The sequence below is a fragment of the Equus przewalskii genome, chromosome 2 (assembly GCF_037783145.1).
Source record: "Equus przewalskii isolate Varuska chromosome 2, EquPr2, whole genome shotgun sequence".
Classification (NCBI taxonomy): domain Eukaryota; kingdom Metazoa; phylum Chordata; class Mammalia; order Perissodactyla; family Equidae; genus Equus; species Equus przewalskii.
The window spans coordinates 89,076,081-89,102,971 of record NC_091832.1 but is presented as its reverse complement, the minus strand read 5'-3'; the positions used below and the strand labels follow the sequence as shown (position 1 = coordinate 89,102,971).

The following is a 26,891-nucleotide window of genomic DNA, read 5'->3' as shown; positions in this document are numbered from 1 at the left end:
TTTCTGTTTGTGACTGCCGAGAATAACTTGGCTACTTCATTTTTTTTTTTCTCTTCACGCCGTCCTTATGTTGTGTGCCATTTCCCAGATATGAGAATTGTAAGATCATTTTAAGCTCATTAGAAGCACTTCTATCACATGAGATTGGGATAGGTAGTTAGGAAGTTAAAAAGCCAGTTGAAGGGAGGAATCAAAAAACGATATACTCAGCTTTAAACATTTTATCTTAACAGAAAATAGAGACATATACACATATTTGCCAATCTTCTGAGGTTGAAACAAGGCCTTTTTTTGAGTATATCTACTCTGAATGGTGAACCACACTGTCTTTCTTAAATAAAAGGAAACCATGCATCATTTCAGCTTGAACATTTCCAAAGTGAAGTCTGCAATAAAGGGTTAACTTAGCAGGCCCTGCACATTCCAAAGAAGGAACTGGTTAACTGGTTCCTGGGAGATAATCTCTAAGTCCTGATAAGATTTTCTTTGTATACCTGGGATGTGGGATATGTCAAATAGTTTATACTAACCATTTGATGTGGTGAATGCCTGTTTTGGTTTTTTTATCTGCCGGGGCCATGGACCACAATATTAGTTTGACATCTGGGAGAGCTGGAGACTGGGTAGTTAAGGTCAGTCACGCGGACCCTCCATGTTTACATGAATGACTCCCAATAAAAGTCCTGGGCACAAGGTTCAAGTGAGCTTCCCTGGTTGGCAATACTTTATATATGTCACATGTCATTGCTGGGAGAATTAAGTGTTGTCCATATAACTCCACTGTGAGAGGAAAACTGAAACTCACACCTGGTCTCTCCTAGACACTGTCTTATGTACTTTTCACCTTTATTGATTTTAATCTGTATCCTTTTGCTGTACTAAACTGTACCTATGAGTATAACAGCTTCTCTGAGTTCTTTGAGTCCTTCTAATGAATCATCAAACCTGAGAGTGGTCTTGGGGATGCTCAACACAAAAGGAAGAATTTAGAGATACTTATAACACAACGTGATTTAGAATAAATCTAAATTTTTAAATTTTCCCTATATATATTACAGTTGTCTTCCCACACCAATTTTGGAAGCTTTTATGGACTCTTCAAAAGATTAAAATTAACTTTAGTTAATTTGATTCATTTATAAAAAGACCAAGTTCCTTTACTTTTGCACCCATATTTTACCAATTTTCAAGTCTTGATTTGGTTACTTAATGATTACAACAGCCAATTTCTGAACAAAGAGAGCATAATTCCTTGAAAAATAGAAATGAAGTGCTTTCACTACTGCATGGGAGTAGAAAATATTCCCACAGAGTATTGGTGTGTGAAGTCAAAAATATCCGCCTCCCAGGGAATCTGACCATGGGATTCTGAGAGACAGACAAGGAATTGCTAGCTGGCATTTCATCATCAGAAGGAACAGAGCTCTGTTTTGGAAGTTTAATATTATAAAAACACTTAACAGAAAACAAGTTTGATACCTATAAGATATCAAGCAGTGGGGTTGGAAAGAAGCCAAAATAAAGAGCCTTTTAGCTTTTGGGAGAAGCAAGGAAGACTGTATTTTGCAATAAGGGCATTGCAATGATTATATATTGTGTATATATGTACACACATACGTGATAAATGGAAAGCCTCTCAGAGTTTATCTCTTGGGATTTGTGATAGATCATTTTTCTAGATAAGTGAAGATTAATTCAGCCAAAACTTTTCTAATTCATTTTTCGCTTCTCTAGCAGTACTGCTCTTGAACTCCTAAGTCATTGTTAATTAAGTACATGCACATTACTTAACATATACAAACAGCCTCCCACACTGAAATGCTGTATCCCTGGAAGAAAAGGACACCTTTGCTCAGTGTGTTTGTGTGTTTGCAGTGGATGAGGAGGGGCCCTAAAAGAGTTATTTTATCAAAACTCTGTAAAACAGTGAGGGCACAAAGCAGGATTTCTTGGTGACAGTGGGATAGACCACAGCACCAGAGAGAATAAAAGGACTTTCCCCATCGGGGAGGCTTTTAGAGGACACCGGTGCAGAGAATGAGCACAGTGATTTAAACGGAACACCAGACCAGCCTCCATGTGGAGGAGGAAAGATGAAGCAAAGGGCATTGGGCTTTGGTGACTTCTAAGGAGCATCAGTAGAAGGTGCTGTAGAAGAGAAAAATGCTACCTACCACTTGGAAACTAACAGGACTGTTTAACAGGTTCATATGGGACAACCCCATGGCTATGAACTTTTGGGAAAGAAGCCAGACAAATGCATTTATGTCAAGTTATTGTGACTCTATGTTTTATTCTCCAGGCTCAGAAGACCTGAGTACATATGAATCACACAGGTAAACAAACCAGCAAATCTTAATAGAATCTATTAAGTATTATAACAGGTATAAGTATAGGGTGACTAAAAAAGAAAGTACCCAAACCGATCTGCGCTGAGGATAGAGAGGGAAATTTGGGAAAGCTCCACAGAAGAACTGGTGTTTGAATTGAGTCAGGAAAAGTGAGTATACATTTACCAAGCAGCAACAGGCTTGACGGGCATTACAGGCAAATAAACAGATGCAAAAGAGAGCATGGTGTGTTCCAGAACTAGCCATTATTGGAGATGCTAAAGCACAGGGTATATTTGAAGATGGAGTGGCAATAAATAAATCTGGAAAGTATAGCTTGGATTTCTCCATTGCAAAACTCCTTCAATTTGTATGCATAATAAACTTTCTTTGGGATCTTTGTGGTTGCTGACAACCAACCAGGCTGCCCTGTGGATAGGCTTGCCAAGATTTAAGGGGGCGGTTTGTGAAACAATGCAAAATGAGACCTTCTTAGAAGGCAATCTGAACCTTCATGAATGGCTCTACCAAAAAAGACTGCACACATGTGATCCCGTTGTGGGCACTCAAGAAATTAATGCCACAAAGTTTCTTCTAACTTATCCAGGACCATGTGATTTGTTGTTTGCAGAGCTAAGAGTATGACAATATTCTCAGACTGGAGATCAGTCAAAGTTATTGATATGATATATGTGATAATGGTAGGATATAAAAATTCCTACCTCTCTACCCCGACTCCTACTTAGGCAAACGAGCTCTACTACCAGTAATTCCTAAATGCCTCGACAGCCACAAAACTGAGAAACGCCTGAGAATCTAGAAGAGTGGTAGAAAGGGAGTTTGACCATTTAAAAATTAAAAAGCTGATCCTTTAGTTATTATTTAGCATATGCCATCAACATTTCATTGCAATTTCCCAAGTGTTCAGGGACATCACTTTTGAAAAAGTTTCCTTGATATTTAGCCACAGCCATTTCAGCCTGAAATGAAGAGCCAAAATGTATTTAATTAAATATACGTTGGTCATATTATTCCTACAAAAGAAAAAAGATACTTCTACATTACTAATTATTTGGCAAAATTATAACTGCACTAAATTGGCATAAGACTACAAAGAAATTAGCCAGAGTGCTAATCCAAACCTCAAAAGGTCAGTTTGAACACTGCATGCTGGTTATATATTAATAAAAGGGAATAAATCAAAGAACATATGTGTGACTTTGAACATTTCTAAAATTTAATATATTTTAAACTGCTGCCAAAAAAAGTGGATATTTATTTTCTCTGACATTCTTCCCTGATTCAGACTTAAGTATGCCTTCCATAATTCTGAAAGGCGTAACAGACAGTGATATATCAAAGGAATGCTGCAGCTTCAGATATGCTGCTTCCCAATTTTACAAGCCATAGCAATATTACTTAATAAGCAGGAGCTGACTTCTGCCAACACAGTCCTGCACTTGCCTGAGACAGGCAAATATATAGTACTTTATAAGAAGAACATCTGAATATTTACCATTTTATAGATCCTCTCTGACTGCAGAGAGGAGAAAAAAAGCCAATTGCACTTTAAAACAATCCTTCATTGGGGAGACATTTTTAGTGAGTAATATTTCCATTCAAGGGTGAAAAAAATGTTTTATAAACAATAAATATTTTAGTGACTTCCGTGGTGAAAATTTCATAGTATGGTTTTTGATATGGTCTACTTTCATTCCACTGAAATTCTACTATCTGCCATCATTCCTAAAAATACAAATGGTCAAGAGTTTCCCTAACAAACTAAAGCCACCTTTGAATTTCCATACCAATTATACTTTCTCTAGAATCAAGTAGGTTTTGATGTGCAAATTTATCCATAGCATTTAAAAAATATTTATCAAGACAGGCTGACTTGAATAGGTAAGTATATAAAAATCATCCGCTGACATAATAACAAAAGATTAAATGCATAGATTATATGAGCCATAAATAGATACTTGATTTGAAAAACTAGATTACTGCAGTTAATAGCAAACTGTAAGACACAGGTTTACAAGTCACAAAAGGTTTGTTTTCAACATTGGATGCAGTCGAGCCCCTAAGCTGTTGATTAGATTTTCCAAACTCTAGAATCAGGTTGGAATTGAGACTGGAAATGCTTCCAAGACACTAAGACTGTGGTTTCTACTCCCCAGATAACCCAAAAGGATTTATTAAATTCTCTAGAATGCTAGAGTTTAAATGCTTAACTGGTATAGCCTAACATTCTAGTTCTTAACTAACAGAAAGTGAAAGTTAAGACAAGCTTAGGGAAGAAAGGACAAAGTCACCAACTGTAGGTTAAGAACCTTCATTAGGGAGAAATGCTAACTCTAATAACCTTGGCCACCAACTTGAATAAGCTTGAATAGTTGTATCTTGTGTCAAAGCCAAGAAATAAAGTCCACGTTGAGAACCAGACCAAGAATCTAGTTGGCCCTCTGTGTGAGCTGCCCTGACACTCGGTGGTCAGGATTCATAATGAAGGTTGGAGTACAGATGAGGTCAAAAGAGTAAAAAGACAGGGCAACAAGCTTATCACACCATTTTCATGCAAAGGAAAGATCAGTGATCCTGAAAATACCCTTCATCTTTGACAATTCTTACCAGTCATTCTTAACTTTGCTGTGGTATAAAATGTTTCAAAGATTATATAACATGCCCCCAAAACAACTTCAATTATAAATGATAATCTTTGTTTATTCTTGGATTTCATATGCAATTTAAAATTTGAAAAAATAAATCTTTGTTAAGAGAAAATAACTCCAATAGAAAGAAGGTTACGTGTCTCCTTTACCTCCACTCTCTAGAAATTAGAAAGCAGGCCATCCAACCCAAGAAAAATTGAAAAGTGGAAAATACCCATTTTACAGGAGATAGGGGATGATGACTTGTTATTAAGAATAAAGTAGATTTGGAGAAGGATAATCAGTCTGCATGGCAAGGTTTTCTTTCTTGTTCACTGGAAACAATGACGACTTCAGGAGAAAAAAAATCTCAGGATTCTTGAGAAAGTTGGGAAAAAACAAAGAGTTTTGCCATTAGTAAGATGGGGGATTTTCTTTTTTAAACTACGAGTTCTGAGAGTTACTAAGAAAGAACATCAGATAGAAGATGCGAAACTGACCCACTGACAAGGAATCAAGGATGTGTTTCCAAGGCAGAGAAGAACTGAGAGGATTATGCCAAAGAATGCAAAAGAGAGAGTATTTGATTATTTTTACTTATTAATTTTCAATTCATTTCAAAAGGGCTTCAAAGGACTTTCTAAAGTAGCTACAATACCAAAGCACAGAATTAATCAATGAAAAAACTTGAGAAAGAAAATAACCATTGAAAATTCAATAAAGCTCTGATTGGGGTTTGCACACAGAAATACATAGCATACGGTCTTCCAGAGTTGCTGGAACTGAGAAACAAATTCAGCTCTAATTTTTCCAGGATTCAAAGCAAAAAGGGATGCAGGGGCAGTAAGGTTGCTAATTCTTTGTCTGATCCAAACGTCCTTCCTCAGGAAAATCTTTGACAGAAAAACAGAAGCCTCAGGCTAGTCCAGGTATTCTGAGCTGTGAGGGTTCTGCAGGGCAAAGCCAGGCAGGGAGATGATAGCCAGAAATAGCAAGCAGGTGGGAGGCATGGAGAACACTAGGGCTGGATGGTTGCCACATTTAAATTGCCAGGAATAGAAGACACAGTCCTGGTAACTATGAATGATATGGATGATATTTGCTGAGACACTCCAAACAGTGTGGGATGTTTGGGACTCTCAGTCACCATATGCACATCCCTGGTTCCACATTTCTCATCCTTATCAGGCTCAGGCACCACCTACACTGTCAGGATGACACTGTCCCTGTCCTCATGCCAATCTCTGCCTTGTCCCTCCCCTCATCCTTCACCCATTTCCCTCTCTAACCAGTCCTTTCTACCCTATCCTATGGAACCCCTGTTCCACTGTGACAGACTTGACTAAACTTCACTCTGCACCTCTTTGCCTCAAAGAAATACAACTCTTGCCTGAAAGTAGTCTCTGCCTTACTCATCCTCCCGTGATCCACAATCCACAGACAGCTACCAAAGCCACGCTCAGCCTTCTCCTATAGACACCTGTTCCTTCCAGAACATCATTTTCCTTATCTTACAGTATTATTTTTTAGAAAATTTTCCCTTCAGAACATTTTCCTGATTCATTTTATCACCAGAATGAACTGTGTAATCTACACTAAATCATCCCTTTTAGTAGCTAACTGAGGTCATTTCCTTGTCTTACGTATCTCACAAGTGCTTCAGGCCACACTTTGTTTTCTTTATGGATAGTGAAGTGAGAGCAAGATTTCGATAGGAAACACTGCAGGACTATGGCCACTTCCCTAAATACACTACCATATTTCTTGCCTCCATGACCATGCACTCCTTATTTCCTTTTTTCTGGAATGCCTTCCTTGACATTTTCATCTGGAAAATATTCCTCTTCCAAGAGTCTCCTCTTTTCTGGTATGCATCTTGAGCCATCTCAGGAAGCCAATGGTCCTCTTTTGTGTCACTGCTGCACCTTGTATAGAGACTAATGAAAGTGAATCTCTCACAGCAATTGATTTCCATCTTTGTTTGTTATGGACTACTTAGAAGTATTTCAAGTAAAGGTCCCAACAGAATTGGCAGACAATAAATATTTGTGAAATGAATGAAATTTTCTGAAATTGCAATCCTTTACTCAAAAAATATGTTACAAGTACTTTCAATAGCCAGTGCCAAGCTGCCCATGATAATCTACTTGGGTGGGTGTATGATTCTTTCAAGTTACCCAGACTCTTTGTTTCAGAGTCATTTTAGAACAAAAAGGACACAAAATATTTGAAGAGCTAGTGGTATTTCTCTATTCAGTGGTGTTAATTCTCAAGATGTGTGATACTAAACTTCTTAAAGAAGTAGCCCAAGCTGATGGTGTAGAATGGGCCACGATACATTTCACATTAAAGCATTAAAAAGCCTCACAGTTGTTAGAGATAAGCTTTTGTAAGTAAACAAATTCTGCTTTACACGAATACATATGTTCATTTATAGCTGAGCAATTCTTTAGAAAACAATATTTATCTTCCTTCTTTCCTGTAGAACTAAGTTCACAAGTAAATACTGAGTTTTGGTTTCATGCATTTTTTTTTCAAAGATTGGCCCTGAGCTAACATCTGTTGCCAATCTTTCCTTTTTTTCCTTCTTCTTCTTCTCCCCAAATCCCCCCCATATGTAGGTGTATATTCCAGTTGTAGGTCCTTCTAGTTCTGCTATGTGGGATGCTGACTCAGCATGGCTTGATGAGTGATGCTAGGTCTGTGCCCAGGATCTAAACCGGTGAAACCCTGAGCCACCAAAGTGGATCATGTGAATTTGATCACTGAGCCACAGGGCCAACTCATGGTTTCACGCAATTGAAAAAGTCAAACTAACTTTCATTATCTTGTAAAATAGATAGATAGCTAGAAAGATGATAGATAGATAGATAGATAGGTAGATAGATAGATAGATAGAAGATAGATAGATAGATAGATAGATAGCAACTAACATCAGTACAAAAAATGAATTAACATTTATACATTTAATAATCTTTTCTATGAGGCACTATCCTGCATATTTCTTTGGAGTTTTATTAAGAAAGTGAGTGACACGCTTAGCTATGTTTTACTGATAAGAGATCTAGTCACCATCAGTCCCATGCCTTCAGGTCGGGATCTGGTTCTTAATATCCTTTTAAGACACAATAGGGCATCTTTTATTGATCCATGAATATATGACTCAGGTGTGTCACAAAGCACGAAGACACTGCCTAGGAGCTTGAACCAACAAGGTATCATGAAGGTAGATAAAGGATGATCTGGAGTTTCTTGGTCTAAACATAACACAGAGAAAAATGTTTCAAAGGTAATTTTTGTTCTTTCAGACTAGAGCAAAATATTCACCATATAAAACAAGTAATACAAGAGGATGCAGTGAGGAAAAGACATACAGGGAGAGAAAGACATATTTTAAAATAAATTAAAAAGCCTTTTAATTTTGACTTCTCATTCCCCAACTTCTTCAGTGGTTTTATCTGCTGTCTCCCTATTTCTTCATCAACTCCCCATAAGAGACCTAGCTGCTTTCAAAATTTTCTTCCCTTTAAAAAGACTAGGTTGAAGCTTGCTGAGCTCTTGATTTAGTGTCAGTTTAACATTGAAACAATCTTGAAAGAAACCTGGCTACCCCGCAGGGAACTGCTGGAGAATTGGCAAAAAGGACCGGAAAAGGAATTGTAAATGGTTACCTCCCATCTCTCCAAGACCCTCCCTGGTCCCTTCAATTTCATTAGAAAAGCCAATTAGAAAAGACTTTTTAAATGGCTCCCAATACCAACTGTTCTATCTCAGTGAATAGTGAAATTGACCTCTTTGTAAAGTGCATCACGGGGTTAGAAATTAGTCTTAAGGACCCCCAACACCTCCCTCCTCAGCCACCTCCAGAGACCAGAAACCACAGGTCCAGGACCTTTTCCCTGGAATCTGATTTTAGAAGAGCATACCCAGAAGCTGTTTATAGGCAGCAACTGGTCTCTTTTCTACACTGCTGTTTCAAGTTCTGAATATAATTCTCAGTTATCATGAAATGTACAATCCAGTTTGTGATGACCAGCCAACCTGTGGGATTTGACAGAGCTAAGAACTCAGCCGGAACCACGTATTTAAATCCATCACCGTGAGACTATGAAGCTCTAAGCGCATCTCAGTCCTCCAATGTGTCTCGTTTCCTTCTCATCTTAACATTATCTTTAGCTGTATCTGTCACCACATTTTCTAGCAAACTCTAAAAGTCCAGTGAAAAAACTCAGAGGGAAATGATAACCCTTCTGACACTAAGACTTGAATGTGATTTTGAAGCATTTTGAAAAAGAGAAAAGAGTAGTGTGTCCAAAATGCCTACAAGTACGGGCTTGTTGTTGTTGTTGTTGTTAATTTTAGTTTCTTAGGATCCACATAATACAACATGTGCCACAAGATTCATGTTTGGAAAACAGATGCAACCAGAAAATTTTCCCCTGATTAATATTGTAATGCTTATGTTGTACCTTTAATAAGATCATCATATACATTTATTAGAATCAGGCAGAAGTAGGAAGACTATGGAAGAAAATGTCAGGACAGGTACCTTTTGTCTCAAAATCTATAATAAAATCACACCTACTTAGCCATTGACAATCCAGACTTAGAAACACAATCTCAGCATCCTAGTTACCTGAGTCACATAACCTCAATTTATCCTGCGACTACTGAGCAATCTGCTTGCAGTCTCTCCTCTCTATTATTTCCTCAAGTTAACTCAGAAAACGGAGGATGTGAGGTGAATACTTCTCAACTACAAAATTCCTAAACTATTGACCCTGGATTACAAAGACTCCCTGTTCATGCCCTCCCTTGGAGAAACTATGTGTAAGCTCCACATTAAGAAATGTAGGGGAGAGGCAGAAAGCTTGAGTTCCACTTCAGACTCTGCCACTCACCAGAGTCAGGCAGGCCCTTCACTTTTCTGAGCCTCACTGTCTCCTCTGAAATGAAGGGGATGGATTAGATAACCTCGGAGACCCCTTTTGATTTAAAATCAATGAGGAATTACCCAGTGTCCTCAAAATGGATTAAAACTGGGTCTTCACACAGAAAAGAAATCTTATGGGTCATGTGAAATGATTTCTCTGTCCCACTAAAGACTTCTATTCAGAAGCCACAGATGGGACAATCAGGTTGGGTTCTCACTTGCCTTAGCATTACTTTAAATAGATTACTAACAACAAACAAAAAATACTGGAACAGAAATAAATATTTAAGGCAAAAAATAATACAGAATATTAACAGAAAGCATCCCTTACACCATTTTATAATTTACTTCCTTCTATTTGCCAACAACATTTACAGTGAAGCTAAAAATGTTCTCATATTAAATATACCAAAATATTCTTGGATTAAAGTACTTAACAGTCTTAAATATATATTTGCTTTTACTGTATGTACAAGGATACCAGCTAAAGTCCCTCAGGAAAATCTTTTTCTCTACTAGGAGAAAAGAAATAAGCACTTTTTTGTTTAAAAACTAACTACAGTCACTATTGGTCCAGTAACAAAACAGGATCTTGGAGGGGAGAGGGGTGTTTAATTTTATTGTACGTAGAATACCTTCTTAATCATCTACTCTTTTTTTGAGTGTTAAATAACCTCTACGCCTACGTGGTAAAAATTATAAAATTATCTACAAATTGTACAAAGCATTACTTGACAAAATAATCTCCATTATGGAGACATCTAAATCACTGACCCTATTTCAGGATTGTACAATGATACAACGTTCTGAAATTGAGGTCCAACAATGAACTAGGAAACTGAAGAGTACCATATATGGAGCTAATTCTAAAATAGCCCTGCCAAAATGGAAGCATGCATTCAAAACAAATGATTCTGCCAAACTGAATGGCTATTTTGTTTCCCTGAAAATAAATTTTTAAAAAATTAATACATTGGTAAAATTTTAATAATGTTTAAAACATTCTTTCCCTTGCAAAAGATCTGAATGTCTTAGCTCTTAATGTGGTTTTTAAGCAAAAGATCAAGTATAATGCAGCTGTCACTTTCCCCACGCAATTATCTGAAAATTAGTAGTTTATTTTTAAAATACTATGCACAAGTCTATGATTGGAAATAACTAGTTGAAGGAAAAATAAGATGTTGTATCATGTTGTTAGCAGCATGCCTAAAAGGCAAGAACCTATCCAACACATACGATTTAATAAATCGTGCAATAGAATTTAAATCAGTTATATAATGCGCATTAGGACAGCTAAAGTGCTCCGTCCAGCAGAACACTTTTATCCATCTCTATTGCCAACTGCAACCAAATCTTAAATTGTTGGGTATAGGTCTCAGTGGTCACATACAAGTCATTCACAGAAATGAAGGCAAAGTTTCTTATCAGGATGTTAGATGACAAGGGACAAGATGGACCAAAGAGAACCAAAACCTACACACTGTCAATCGGGCCAGAGATCAAGTTCCAGGAGAGCAAGCAGGGACCATGAGAATTAAACAGGTGCTTCTGGTCAAACAGGAAAATGTTGAGTGTCAAAGGAGTCCTCAGAGGATTAAAAAGGTTAGAAAGATACTAGGAGTTCAGAAAGGCAGCGTTTAGGGTGCAGGAAGTTAGGTGGTGACACTAGCCTAATGGACGAACTGAAGTGTACTCTGATCCCAAATCAGACCATGTCCTCTCTGCCCTGTTCCATGTTCTTTAATAAAACAGAGACAGTCCCTGAGCCTCCTAGAACTGATTTCAGTCCTGAAGAGGGCAGAAAGCCGCAGGAGAAAGGCACAAGAGATCCTCATGCAACAACCAATCTCGTTCCAAAACTGTGTGCAACCACTCCAGGAGACAACTATAAAATGAGGCCGCCACCCTCGAAGAGCATAAAATCCAGCTGAAGAGACAAAATATACTCACATATCTGTGCAAGGCAATAATTGACCCAGTGCTTAACTTTGTGGCAAAAAGACTCCCTTTCAAAACCTAGTTGTATCATTTGCCTCCTACACCATCCTTGTCTACCCAACTTTGTCACTTACTTCACTGCTTACACTCATTTAAATTGTCTTATCCTGGCATCTGCAGTGCCCACTCAACCCCTGTACCCTTCTGCCTTACCATCAGCTACTGCTTACATAGCTCCCTGAACATTTCAAAACTAGGCATTACACAGCCATCCGCTTCTGCACCTCTCAATTCACCAACTCTTTGCCAGCCAGTTAAGTGGTCCAGTGAGGGGGCAAATTGGATAACACCAAGGATATCCAAGCAAAAGGAGGTTTACAGTTCCACTCTTTTATTATAAAATTACTTATTATATTACTTCCCTTTGCATGTTTTACTTGCTTTTATAAAAGTGCTTTCTTCCAGCAAGGAAGTCGACAAAACCTCAGTGTGCAGCCCAGCACACTCCATTGTATGCACTTATTCTTAGAATGGTAAGTCAGAGAGAGTGAAACACAGTGGGAAAGTTGGCAAGCTTTGACTTTCTTTTAGTTTAAAAGTATGTCAGTTATAGTTTATTATGCCAATGATGAATTTTAAAAAACTTCTTGGAATCATATCTTATGCATGTAATGTTGATGTTAGTTGTAAGCAGCTTAAGTTATATTGTTATTAAATTATCCGTTATACAATGCTTCACAATTTCCAGGAAAAGGAGACATGTAAATGATAGACTTCTAATGAAAAGACATCTGTGTCTGAACATAGGGCAAGTAATCCCTTTGCCCATTGCACACCAATACCATCAAACCCACTCCTGGAAAAACTGCCTAAATTTATGGAGTTGCCATTAATAAAAAAGAATGAGTCTGGGATCAACTGTGAAAGTGAATTATACATATTAGCATATAAATCAAAATAATACTCCAACACAATAGGTAAGCCAAGTTTATTGTTTCTGGCAGTAGGTTTTAATCACATGATAATGTTCTGTTCATGTTCTCTTAAAAATCCCATCCAATTAGATAAAATTGTCAATCAATCTCAACTGAAAAAGCTTTGGACAACATATTCTTAGTGAGCTTTTCTATATGATGAAATGGTGAAAGCTTATTGCTTTTCATTACTTTATGTGGTCTGAGTGCATTCTGGGAAGCTACAAGAAAAACAGGAGACAAAGGTGAGAGATGTGCAAGGAGAGGAAGGAAATGCAGCCGCCAGAGTGTCCCAGTGTTGAGTTAAACAGTCAGATTCCCAAACTGGGGATCAAGTACGAATCCTAGATCACCAGGCAAGGGTAAAAATTCTAAACAGGGATAAGACATTACAAATCACTTTCTAGGCATTGACTTACTTAAATACCTGTTTTCTCCTGTATTCATATGCAAATAATAATAACATTTTATCAGATAAACTCAGAATTTTGAAGATTCCATTTGGGAATTTCAAATTCTCAGAAGACCGAATATTTAACAAAATAAAAGGCCATATAAATTAAGACTAGGTTGTCAGAATGTGACACATACTTGAATTTACAAAGATGGTAGTGCATGATGATCGGCTGTTAAAATTCTGATCTGTTTATAAAACCCTCAAGCTAACCTCCAGAATGGAAGAAAATATTTGCAAACCATATATTTGATAAGAGGTTAATATCCAAAATATATAAAGAAATCATACAACTCAAAAGCCAAAAAGCAAGTAATATAGTATAAAAATTGGCAAAGGAACTGAATAGACATTTTTCCAAAGAAGGCATACAAATGGCCAACTGGTACTTGAAAAGGTGCTCAACATCACTAATCATCAGGGAGATGCAAATCAAAACCACAATGAGACTTCACTTCACATTTGTTAGGATGGATATTATCAACAAAACAAGATTAATGAATGTTGACCAGGATGTGGAGAAAAAACAAGATTAATGAATGTTGACCAGGATGTGGAGAAAAGGGAATCCTTATACATTGTTGATGGGAATGCAAACTGGTATAGTCACAGTGGTAAACAATATGTATGTTCCTCAAAAAATTAAAAATAGAACTACCATATAATTCAGCAATCCACTCTTGGGTATATATATAAAGGAAATGAAATCAGTATCCCAAAGAGATATCTGCACTCTCATGTTCATTGCAGCATCATTCGCAATAGCCAAGATAGGGAAACAACCTAAGCGTCCATAGACAGATAAATGGATAAAGAAGTGTGGGACATACACACACACTGGAATGGTATTCAACCATTAAAAGTAAGGAAATCGTGCCATTTATAGCAATATGGATGAATCTGGAGGGCACTATGCTAAGTGAAATAAGCCAGACAGAGAAAGACAAATACTGCACGGTATCACTCATATGTGGTGGGGCAGAAGCCAATTTTGGGGGAAGCCAATTTCACAGAAACAGAGGATGGACAGGTGGTTGCCAGGGGCTGCGGGGATGGGGAAATGTAGGTCAAAGGGTACAAACTTTCATTCATAAAAAATATAAGTTCTGAGGATCTAATGTACAGCATGGTGACTACAGCTAATAACATCGTATTGCATATTTGCAAGTTGCTGAGAGTAGATCTGAAGCATCCTTACCTACCCCCCCAAAAAAGAATTAACTATGTGAGATGGTAGATGTGTTAATCATCTGTGATAATCCTTCCACAACATATATGTATATCGAAACATTATTGTGCACTTTAAATATATACAATTATATTTGTCAATAATTACTCAACAAAGTCAGAAAAAAGAAAAAAAACACTCAGGCTAAAAGGAGGCTTGGTTTTAATCAAGATAAACAACCACAGCCATCTTATAAGCGCAGCTATGAGCAGGAACACACCATACCAGTAAAAGAAAACAATGCAATTATAGATCTTAGAGGTTAAAAAAGATCCCTGATACAAATTCATTATTTTGATCAATTTCACATCAATAAATTTCTCATAAAATACTCTTCATAAAAAAGACATAGATGAGATAAATTTTTAAGTATCTTAGTACTGAAAGGGTAGGTCACCATTTCTCTTTTCAGCACTTTTCCTGTCAAAACTCTCTGAGGTTTCAGCTTCCACAGAGATGATTCTGCTTCTCCTCTCTCAAATGATTCTTCTCTAGTTTATTAGGACCACTGATTTCCATTGCCAGACCCTAGATCTCATCATTGCCAATATCCCAGATTTTCCATGTCTCAACTGCAAGTATCTCATTTACTAGTTTTTCTAACTCCCTGTCACCAACAATTTTTAGACTTCATCGGTGTCTACTGAGTAGTCCAGCTCCTGGCTAAAAAATCTACGTGTGACCTTTCAGGCCTGACCCCAGGCAGTTACAAAGGCTCTACATGGCAGGCCTTACAGGGGAAGGCTGCCCTTGCCACACCAGCCGTGATGCACAGCCGATGCCTTACAGTTTCTGAAGGGAGTTGCAGTCAAGGACTCAGGCTGGCCATGCTCTCAGGAATATCTGCATTCTTAGCTCAGTGCCTTCATCTGGGGGCCTCTTTATGAGGAACTTTTGGCCAAGACCTTCCTCAGGAACCTCTGCCCAGACCTTCTAGGAGGAGGGGAAGGGGAACCTTGAAGATACTTTTCTCCATTCTGACTCAGTACTTTTTCACTCCTAATCCTTTTGGCCCTTTCCCTCATCCCCGGGGCCATAAAACTGCAGGAACCTTTTGTTCAGGGTTCCCTCGCAGTAAATCCATTCCCCACATCTGTGCTAACCCATTAGCCCCTCAGCCAGCACTGTTCCATAGGAAAACATGGATTGAGGGTGTCAGTGCTTTCTCTGGTTTAGCCTCTTGCTTATATGATCATGGTAAGTGATTAAAGGCTTGACTGTTAATTTTTGTTTGGGCTTATTGTCTTAACCAGCTGATCTGACACCTGGCAGCCCAGCTCAGTTCTATCTCAGCATGGCCCCTGATATCTACAATCCATCGTTCTACCACCTTGTCAGCATATCTTATCTCCTCATGTCCTCCCTCACATTCTTACCCAGCTTAAATGTCATGGCTAGTTCTTACATTCAGCCTCTCATTTACATCCCAAACTACCATGACTTTCTTGCACTTCATCACCTCACTTGGGAAATTTACACATGGTAAAAACATCTCCCCATGTCCTCTGGATATACTTCAACCTGTGCAGTTGAATGTTTCTGGAGAAAAACCCATAACCACGCTGACTGGTGTCAGTTTATATCCATGATCCCTATTCTCAATGGGCTCTTAAGACAGCCTGGCAATCGTACTATACTCCCTGGTCCATTCACTCTTTCACATACCTCAAAGACTATTAAATATCTTTTGTCTCCTGTTAAGTGTCTGAGACCTTCTCCTCCATCCTTATGTTCCTCTGATGACCTTGCTTCCTATTTCAATATGAAAATATAGAAGGCAATTAGAAGGTATGCAAGCTCCCACATCATATCCGCTCTTTTAACTTTATCTGCGTCTATATATCCTGCATCTCCCCCATCATTATGGGTGAATGCTACAAGCTCTTGGCTAAAATCAACCTTTCCATTGCATACTAGATCTCAACCTCTCTTGACTACTCAGGGACATCGTTTTAGCATTTCTTCCTTTTCTTCCCTGTACAGTTTACCCCTCTCAACTAGGTCTTTTTCATCAGTATACCAATTTATTGTTATGTCTCCTATCTTAAAAAAACAAAACAAAAACTACTTTCTTCAGAAATCATCCCCTTTCTTTCCATCCCTGTACAGTAAAACATCTTAATAGATTTGCCTATATTCTTGCCTCAAATTGTCTTTTCCATCCTTCCTTGCAATTGCTCCAATGAAACTTTTGCCCTCATTATTCTATCAAAACTTTTGTTGTCATATCACCAGTGACATCCTTGTTGAATAACCAATGATTATGCCACCATGACCTAATAGTTAAACAATTGGCAAAGTTTCCAGCAACTGAATAGTGATACACCTCTCTAGTTAAGATATGACGCAAGAGTCAGGGGATGTCTTTAGCCTATGCTCATGGTGATGCCAAGTATTAAATTCTAAAGCCACAAAAGGTAAGGTGAGGGGAGAGGGGGAAATTAGGCTGAGTAAATGAGGAATCTGGCTTCAGTCCATGGATATTTGTATAAATCTTTTATTACCTAAAATGAAGGCATCAAATTATGAACTGCCATTTTTAACTTTAAAAATGCACTAAATGGAAAGATTGTATGTTTTCTCTTTCCCATAAATGCACAATACTGAGTTGAACATGGTTTTCATAATTGTTCTCTGTGGTATACCTGGTGTTCCTTCAACTCAATCCATTGGGAATCACCTCTTCAAAGATGGAATCAGTCGGTCAGATTTCTACTGAATTATATTTCTGCATCTCTCCCCATTGCAGGATACAGAATTTATTTTCTCCTAAATATCTGTTCCAAATCCTATTAATGCCTTCATTACTTCTTTTAAAAAATTAAGAACATTCTTGTTTAAGAAAATAGGCCATTACATATTTGCCCAATTTATGAATCCATTGTTTTTGCCTGGGGTCATGAGCATGAAACTAAAATCTTTAACTCTGGCAGTAGGTGCTTTCTCCTCCCTCAAATCCTCAGATTAAAATCTTTTCTTAGAATCAGGTCACAACACCTTTCTGTGAAATTAGGTGTGGTTTTCTGTTTAAGCATCAGTGAAATGTCATGAATTTATATTTTCATGACAATTTTCAATATAAAAACTGTCTGGACCAAGAATACCTAGTTAATATTGTACTTAAAGTATTGCAAAATGTTGAAACTCAGATGATTTAAACATTTGCTGTCTCAGAAAATATTAAGATCATCTATCTATCAGTCAGTTACAGATTGAAAACAACAGGAACTGTCTCTGGCTACTTTAAGCCACAAAGGACTTCCTTGGGAAGATTTCAGGACTGATGAGAAGCTAGAGGGCCAGGCTTGGAAAACTGGTGGGAACCAGGGAGCACCAAGAAGGCAGCAGGAATCACAGGAAAGAAATCACAAAGCAAGAACAATCTGGTCTGTTTGTCATTGTTAATACAGCCTCTGTATGAAGATGTCAGGAAAGTGCAGACGATAACCAAGCTATGTCATGATTACCCCCTGACTACTGCAAGGCAAGAAGAGAAGAAATCACACGCATTCCATTACCAGAGTGTTAGAGGATACCCCCTCCTACCCAGTGTCTGCACAGTAGGGGGTGCCCTAAAAGGATGTAATAGAGCCAAGAAAATCATGAAGGTCAACTCCAGGCCATTCTTGAAGGACGGCCACACAGATCCAATCACATCGAGGGCAGCCACACCCCAACAGGTACAATTAGGCTGAAATGATCATCAGAAACACCCCCAAAGTGAAAAATGGTAATAAGAAGTTTTGAATAGCCAGGAAAACGGTGAGGTTTCAAGGAAAGAAAAAGGGCTTTACCTTCTCATTCAGCAAATATATTTTGGTATATGTGAAATTGTAGATCTTGTTTTGACCATCAGCTGGAAAGTTACCATTTCTCCTACCAGATGCCTTCATGAATCACTGCTTGCTTTCAAAGCTCCCAGAAGGCAGGAGCTGATACCTCCACCCTGATGCACAGAGAACAGAGTTAACTTTGGAGAGCTTAAAAATCAGGCACTGTGGGAGATAAGTCCTTCTAAACTTCTATCATAATAAACACTTGTGTATGTAGACAGTGAATGGCTGCAGTTTCTAGAATGTGAGTAAACACAAGGAACATCTAGATATCATGATAGTTCAACCTAAAATGAAGTGCATCCCATCAGGTTATTGGAAGGGGCTTCCACTCACACTGAAAGCCCACCCAAGCCAAGTCTAGGAGTTTGAGAGACCTGTGAGCAGCCATTCAAGATTTTCCTGACTTGTAACTTCACACGTCAACTTTCCATGCTTTCACAGCATCAGCTTCTCTAAGCTTTAGTTTCTTAATAAAATTATCCTTTTAAGTTCAAACCATCTGTTACCATTAGACATGAGACTGCAAATAGACATTGAGTAGAATTTATTTCATGTGTGTGGTTCACAGAATTCTTATTGATGGAGCCATCTTTAAAATGATCTATTCTCCTTTATACCAATCTTTGTCTTATTCCAGAAAGCTAAGTTATTTATTCTAAAATGTATAAAAATAGACTATTTTTCAAAAGATGATTCATTTAAAAAATGGTATTTGGATTGACAAAATATAATATTTTTTTGTTTTTCCCTAATTTGGTTTCACAGAATTACTAATCTTGGTGCTGGCTCCATATAAAGTTAGATGACACTAAAGAAGGTGTTTTTATAGAGATGCATTTATAACTATACTTGTTGGAGAAAGACTAGTATATCGAGAGCATTTGCTTTGGCATCATAAAGATGTGGGTGTAAGCCTGGTTCAGAAACTTGTTAGCTGTGCTACTCTGGACAAGTTACTTAAGCCCTTTTAGCACTGATTCCCATCCCTGCAAAAGGGAGATAATAGTATGTAATGATTGAAGGGAGAAATTGTGGCAAAAACCCTGTACAGTGCCTACTACTCTCTCCTGCTCTCTTTGTGAGCCTTTCAAGAGCATTCCCATTCTTTAATTAACATACACTGGATAGCCATAATGTCCTCAACTGCCATAAAGTAGTGACTGCATCAGCTTCACATCCTGAGACAATGAGTTTAGATCCGAGAGGTTTCATGAATACCGTAGTATTGGCCCTTCCAAACAAAGACACTTGCTCACAAACAACAAATATGTATTTCAAATCTCGGATTTTTAATTAATAAACTGTTTTCACTTTTTAGAAAGAGGAGTAAATACCTTACAAGAACAATAATAGGTTTTGCAGTTAGTTGGATTCAATGGTTAGGCCACAATACTTTTTATGGCCAGATTCACTGTAAGGGGACATCATGAGGGGCAAAGATGACAGGAATAGCCTTAAACAGATTATTAACAAGGTTAAGGAGAACAAGAGCTTCGGGAGAAGAAAAGTAAAATGTGCTCCCAAATTTAGTGATCAGCCCACTGAGGCCCATTCAACAAACCAGTACGGGGTTTGCTGCATGGGGTTTGGTGTTTATGGGTATAGTAAATATATACGTATTTTGTTTATATACTTATTTATAGTAAAGATAGCTTGTATCCTCTGGGGAAAGTTTAATTTCCTACATCATGTCCCATTATCCCTAAAAGAAGGAAAGTGGCAACCATTCACATTCCTTAGAATTAGTCCTAAAATGCAAAAGGTTCCTCTCTCTCAGGACAGAATGCATTGGTACTAAACTCTTAAGCATATGGGAGATGGAAAAAGTTCTGTAGTGAAAGGAAACTAACTTGGGCCAGAAGTGAATGGATCCACAGTCTCTGCTTTTTGCCAGCAGCACCAGACCAGCATGCAGAAGAATGGCCAATTTCTGGAGTTCTACCATTTGGGGCTGCCCAACATGAGAACATTTTCTTCATGGCATGGAGGGAGATAGTGTATCTGAAATCTAGCACTTAACTACCCAGGGGCAGTGACCGCCCTTGGAACAAAAAGAGGGTAGTATACCTCCCCAAAGCCAATGAGGGTGCATCAGGGGGAGCTGTGCCTCACAGTGCAGAGGACTCAAGGCTTCATCAGCAACACAGGATGCAACAGGATGGCAAGATAAGGAGGCCAGAATGTGACAAACCACAGGAAGTCCTTCCAGAACACATATGAGGCAAACTTGAAAACAAACAAACCGAGGCATGATGGGAGGTAGGGGATTAAGTACAGAGTGGAGGTGATGAACAGCACATTGAACATACTTTAGGATGGGTAATTTTCAGCCATAAATCAGTGGAAGACTTCTGCCATAAGAATGTTACAATACAAAACAAAATTGTGTTTAGTTATATGATAGGGAGCACAATGATATATGAATTACATATAATTTGGCAAAACTATCCCCTGGGACATCTGTTTTATTTAAATCCATGGAATGTGTGACCTCCATGACTTCACAGAACAAATGGAAGCCATCAGACAGAATTCCCCTAATTTCTTGCCACAAAACTTGTATATTTATAGACCTCTACATATAGATTTTACTCTTTCCTTCTATTACTGCAACAGACTGAATGTCTGTGTCCCCCCAAAATGCATATGTTGAAACTCTAATCCCTAATATGATGGTATTAGGAGTGGCCTTTGGGAGATAACTAGGTCATTAGGGTGGAGCCCTCATAATGGGATTAGTGCTCTTATAAGAAGAGATACCAGAGAGCTTGCTCTCTCTCTCTCCATCTCCACCATGTAAGTCCAGCAAGAAGGCTGCCATATGCAAGCCAGGGCCCCCACCAAGAACCAAATCAGTGGCACCTTGATCTTGGACTTCCCAGCCTCTAGAACTGCGAGAAATAAATGTTTGCAGTTTAAGCGACCCAGTCTGTCGTATTTTTGTTATAGCAGCCCAAGAAGACTACAATAATCACCATGAGAAAATTAAATTTAAAATTAATCTTCCACTAATGCATTATATATTATCCCTTCCCACTTGCTCGAGAAGATTAATTGCTCTCATGTTCTTTCCTGAACCTTCCACCTTCTCCTTTTCTATTTGCTTTTTCCTATCAGCAGGTGACTATGCGAAGATTCTTTTTTTCTTAACAAACAAGAACATCTTTCTCTCAAATCCCTGTTCCTCACAGTCACTGCCCTCATTCCTTCCACTCACAAACTTGTTTAAATAAATAAATTTCAACTCCCTATATTCTTTTCACCCCTGACTCATTCTTCAATCCATGATAATCTGGTTTTTGCCCCTATGTTCCCCAAAAAGTGCCCTCCTCACTGTCACTTTGTTACTTTGTTACTTGACTAATCACTAAATCTAATCACTTTCTTCGTTCTTATTTGGCATTTCAGAAACATTTAATATTATTGGCCACTATCTCCTTCTTGAAACTCACCATACTCTCCTGGGTTTCTCTCCAGCTCTTGCCCTCAATGCTCTTTACTGGTTCTTTCTCCCTCTGACTATTTCTGAGACTACTCCTAGTCTCGCTTCTCCTAGCTCACCTTTTATTCCCAAGGTAAATGTATTTCCTGCATCGTGTCCTACATTCCCTGGGCTTGGTGTCTACTTTGGGTGTTTAGGACTTCCAGTTTTCTGTTGCTAATTCGGATCATGCTTGTGTGCTGGACGGCTCCTAAAGGCACACCCATGGCATCTTAATTCTAACGTATTCAAATGAATTTATTATCGTCTCTCACAAACTGACTTATCATTAACTTAACTGATATAGTCAAAAACCTAGATATTATCCTTCTCTCCTCTTAACCCTCAGCAAGCTTCCTCCTTGTCCACACACACACAACAAGTCAATCTTATTCTCACTTCCAAAAGGAGTCCACCTCTCTTCAGCCTGTTCTACTGCCCTAGACCAAGTATCACTCCTGGACAGCTGTAATTGGAGGTGATGTAGCCTGATGGTGAAGAGCATAAATTTGCCAGGCAGAGACTGAATCCTAACTCTGCACTTCCTCACTGTGCTTTCAACAATTTACTTAATCTCTCTTAGTTTTTATTTTTTCATCTTTACAACTGGAATAACTATAAAGCTCAGCCTCATAGGGCTATTGTAATAAGTAAGTGAGATAATGCACAAGATCTTGTCACAGTGCTGGCAAACAGTTAGGTACTCAGTGTGGGTTAGACAGCATTTCCAGGCTGCCAGCCTTACTCCTTGGTATACATACTCCACAATGCAACCTGAGTGATTTTCCTAGATAGAAATCTAACAAAGTCACTTCTCAAATTAAAACCCTTTGGTGGCTTCTGTTGCACATAGCATAAAATCCAAATCCATTAAGATGGTTTACCAGACCGTTCATGACCTGGCCTCTGTCACTCACTCTCTCAGCCTTATCTCTCAACCTTTATTCCTGCCCTCTACATATGTTATAGTCACAGGTAATTTCCTTAAGTCCCCTCCAAATATCATGCTCTCACATCTCCAAACTTTGCAAATGCAATTTCTCTCATTTGAACATCTTTTTCCACTTCTCTTTGCCTGGCTAATACGATCAGATCCTAGGACTCACGGCCACAGCCTTGGCTATGAATACCCATGGCACCTTGGAAAACCCAGAGCATGGAACTGTTGTAATTGTTAAATTGTCTGTCTCCCACTCCAGGTTGTAAGCTCTAGGAGGGAGGGGAGCATATGTATCCATATATATCTCATTTACTTTTGTAAGTCAAGAAGCTAGCAGACTTCTTGACTCATGGTAGGTACATAATAACAGTTTTGAGAGGCTGTATCAGTAAATGAATGAATAATTTAGGCTGATAAGTGGCCTTATACACAGAAAGTAGTGCCCTGATCATCACCTAGTCTGGACAGGGGTGTTAACAACTCTGTCTCGTGTATTTCATCGACATGAATCAATAGCCATAGCACAATCATAAGGGCTGGTGACCAGACCTTAAAAATCATTAATCCATTGAGGTGAAATCATCCTAGGCTGAGGCTAAATAAGTAAGCCTGCCTTTATTAGTTATTTCAAAGACAAATCCTCTAAACTGAGGTTTAAAGCAGGGATTTCATACTCATATGCCTACAGGATCCAGATCAGCATCATAAGCGAGTGATGTGGGAAAACGCATACTTTGTACGGTTCTCCTGCATTCTGAAAGGAGAATGCAGGCCTTTTCTAAAGGGAATAGACATTGCGCAGCTCCAGTAAATTATACTGAGATCTTCTGACTGGTTTTTTAAGCTTGAAAATCTAAAATTTGCATGTGAGGCTACTCATTTTAAAATCTGACATTAAAATAATGAGAAACAAACAAACCAAATCTATAGCATCTATGCAGCTGTTGTGAACTATCAATTGATGATTTCGTCTTTAAGCCAATGCGAAAGAAGACAGAATTTGAGACTGCCAATAGATGAATACTAATCCGCCACGTCCATCAATGTCCATACCTTGGATCAGCTCCTCCACCCAATGACAACGCCAAAACTTCAATGTTATCCTCGAGCACCCACCTAACATATACCGTCTCACTCAGCAGAAGATCTTGATTCCTAATTCATAAAGAAAATTACAGACATTAGTAAGCAACCACCTATGTTCCCATTCTCAGTCTACAAACTTGACTATGGTTGGAAGCATCCAAACTCAAAGAGAGGTGATCTTTCTCCTCTTGAACGGGAACCCTCCCACCATTGCCCCTAACATGCCCCCTCCATTAATTATCCTCTTCTTGCAAAGACCTTCATCTTCGTTCTTCTGCTTAACTTAGTAAGAGTCCCATCTTGGGGAGACAAATCTCCTTTGACCTACTGCCTACTGCCTCCTCCTTTAAATTTCCTTTAAAGGTTATTTTTCATACTGTTTTATTAGCTTCATTATTATATTTGTATAGATTTACAGAACAGGAAGCAATCACTTTATTAACTTATGCTAAGTTTTCTAACTTTCAAAAAATATTACTTAATGCTATCTGTTTATTTGATAAAAATTTATTATCCTAGTATATGCCAAGCACAGCTCAAGAATGATCCACTCTAATTGCCAATTGAGGTCAAAGCTCCTCAGCACAGCTAACCCACTCTGCCATGGGTCATGGATCTCCAGCTTGCATGTCAGAGAGTCAGAATAAAACCAAAGCAGGGAAACAGGCTCATATTGTTTAGTTGGCAGGAAACATTTATCTACGAGCACAGCCAATCTGCCTGCTGCACACTGACTCTTAATGATACTAAAATAAGTTGGATTAGTGATCCTATTGATTTTCAGTTTGTGACTACAGATGGAAGGTTAAAAATTCCATATGTAAGGGAGAGATTATGTTTCTGAAAGTTTTAACACAAGTGCCAAAATACGAGACTGGCAGGCATGTAGGGAATGTGAGAGATGGTTTTGAGGGGAAACTTTTATCTTGATTGCTGCCCACGAGCATGTTTTCTGAATCACAAGTCAAGACCCTAGAGTGGGTTATAGAATCAATTCAGTGGATTGTGGCAAGCATTTTTTAAAAGAAATGATATAAAAGAGAATAGAAAATAGAGTGCATGGCACATATCAAAAGTAGTAATTATGTCATGAAGAAATTATATATGTCACAGTGGATGACAGTATAAAATGTATTTCTTACTGTAGATTGTGGCACAAAATATATCTATTTTTGAACCACTGGTCTGTGTTTATCAGGCTTCATGAAAAAGGAATCTATATTCTCTGCCTACACCTTTTCACTTCCCAATCTCAACATGTTTCTGCTTCAGCAAACCCACTAAAATTGCTCTTGATAATGTCATCAATGGCCTCTGTGTGTCAGATTTGATGTACCCCCTTCAGATACAATCATAGTTGAATTCTCTGCTGTGCAGAACATTGTTCATTCCTCCTTCTTAAAACTTGCATTGCTTTTGGCTTCTGTGACATCACTTTATTTATTTTTTTAATTTATTTTCTATTGAGGTAACATTGGTTTATAATATTAGATAAATTTCAGGTGTAAATCATTATATTTCAAATTCAGTATAGACTATATCATGTTCAACACCAAAAATCTAGTTATCATCCATCTTCCCCTCTGGTAACCACTAATCTAGTCTTTGTATCTATGTGTTTGTTTGTTGTTGTTGCTGTTATTACCTTCCACATATAAGTGAAATCATACAGTATTTGGCTTTCTCCATCCAACTTATTTTGCTTAGCACAATACCCTCAAGGTCCATTCATGCTGTCACAAATGGCAAGATTTCATCTTTTCTATGGCTGAGTAGTATTCCATGGCATCTCTACACCACATCCTCTTTGCCCATTCATCTGTTCATAGGCACTTAGGTTGTTTTCAAGTCTTGGCTAGTGCCAATAACACTCCAATGAATGTAGGGGTGCATGTATCTTTTCGACTTAGTATTTTCATGTTCTTTGGATAAATACCCTGAGGTGGAATAGCTGGATTAAATGGTAGTTCTATTTTTATTTTTTTAAGGAATCTCCATACTGTTTTCCATAGTGGCTGCACCAGTTTACACTACCACCAGCAGTGTGTAAGTGTTCCCTTTTCTCCATATCCTCTCCAACACTTGCTATTTCTTATCTTTTTACTAATAGCCATCTGACAGATGTGGTTTTGATTTGCATTTCCCTAATAATTAGTGATGTTTAACATCTTTTCACGTGCCTCTTGGACATCTGTATATCTTCTTTGGGAAAATGTCTGTTTAGATCCTCTGCTCATTTTTTAATCAAGTCATTTTTTGTTGTTGTTGATTTGTATGAGTTCTTCATATATTTTTGATATTAGCCCCTTATTGGATGTATGATTTGCAAATATCGTCTCCCAATTTTTAGGTTGCCTTTTTTGTTGTTGTTGATGGTTTCTTTTGCCATGAAGAAGCTTTTTAGTTTGATGTAGTCCCATTTGTTTATTTTTTATTTTGTTTCCCTTGCTGAGGAAGCATATTCAAAAAGATATTGCTATGACTGATGTCAAACAGCATACTGCCTATGTTTTCTTCTAGGAGTTTTATGGTTTCACGTCTCACATTCGACCTGAAACACAGGTCTTTAATCCATTTTGAGTTAATTTTTGTGTACCATGTAAGAAAGTGGTCTACTTTCATTCTTTTGCATGTGGCTGTCCAGTTTTCCCAACATAATTTATTGAAGAGACTTTCCTTTCTCCATTGTACGTTCTTGGCTGTGACATCACATTCTAATGATTCTCCTGCCCTCTCCCTGGTGTTTCTCTCTAGGTTTTGTTCTTTGGTTGCTCTCCCTCAGTCTTCCCCTGAATTCCCAGCATTTGCAGAACAGAGCACAGGTCTCAGAGATGCCACACACACCAAGGTTGAACCTTATCTCTACCACTTATCACCTCCAATACTACCTTCCTAGTCCCATCTACTACCATCCCTTGCCTTGATTATTGTAATAGCCTAATAACTGGTCTCCCCTTTTGTCTATTCTCAAAGGGTGGCCAGAGCAACCCTGGTAAAAGGAAAGTCAGATCATCTCATTCCTCTGATCAGAACCACTCACTGG

General features: G+C 38.2%; 1 protein-coding gene across 18 annotated transcripts in view; it reads right to left on the bottom strand.

Annotated features, from left to right (window-relative positions):
* Positions 1 to 26,891, bottom strand: part of INPP4B (inositol polyphosphate-4-phosphatase type II B) — a 747,875-nt gene that overhangs the window by 569,812 nt on the left and 151,172 nt on the right. For 5 of the 18 annotated variants that reach the window (XM_070608970.1, XM_070608976.1, XM_070608981.1 and 2 more), the window contains exon 3: positions 23,816 to 23,917. The exons of the other annotated variants lie outside the window; for them this stretch is intronic. The gene's annotated coding sequence lies outside the window, so the exon portion shown is untranslated. The remainder of the gene's footprint in view (positions 1 to 23,815; positions 23,918 to 26,891) is intronic. 18 annotated transcript variants of the gene reach the window in all.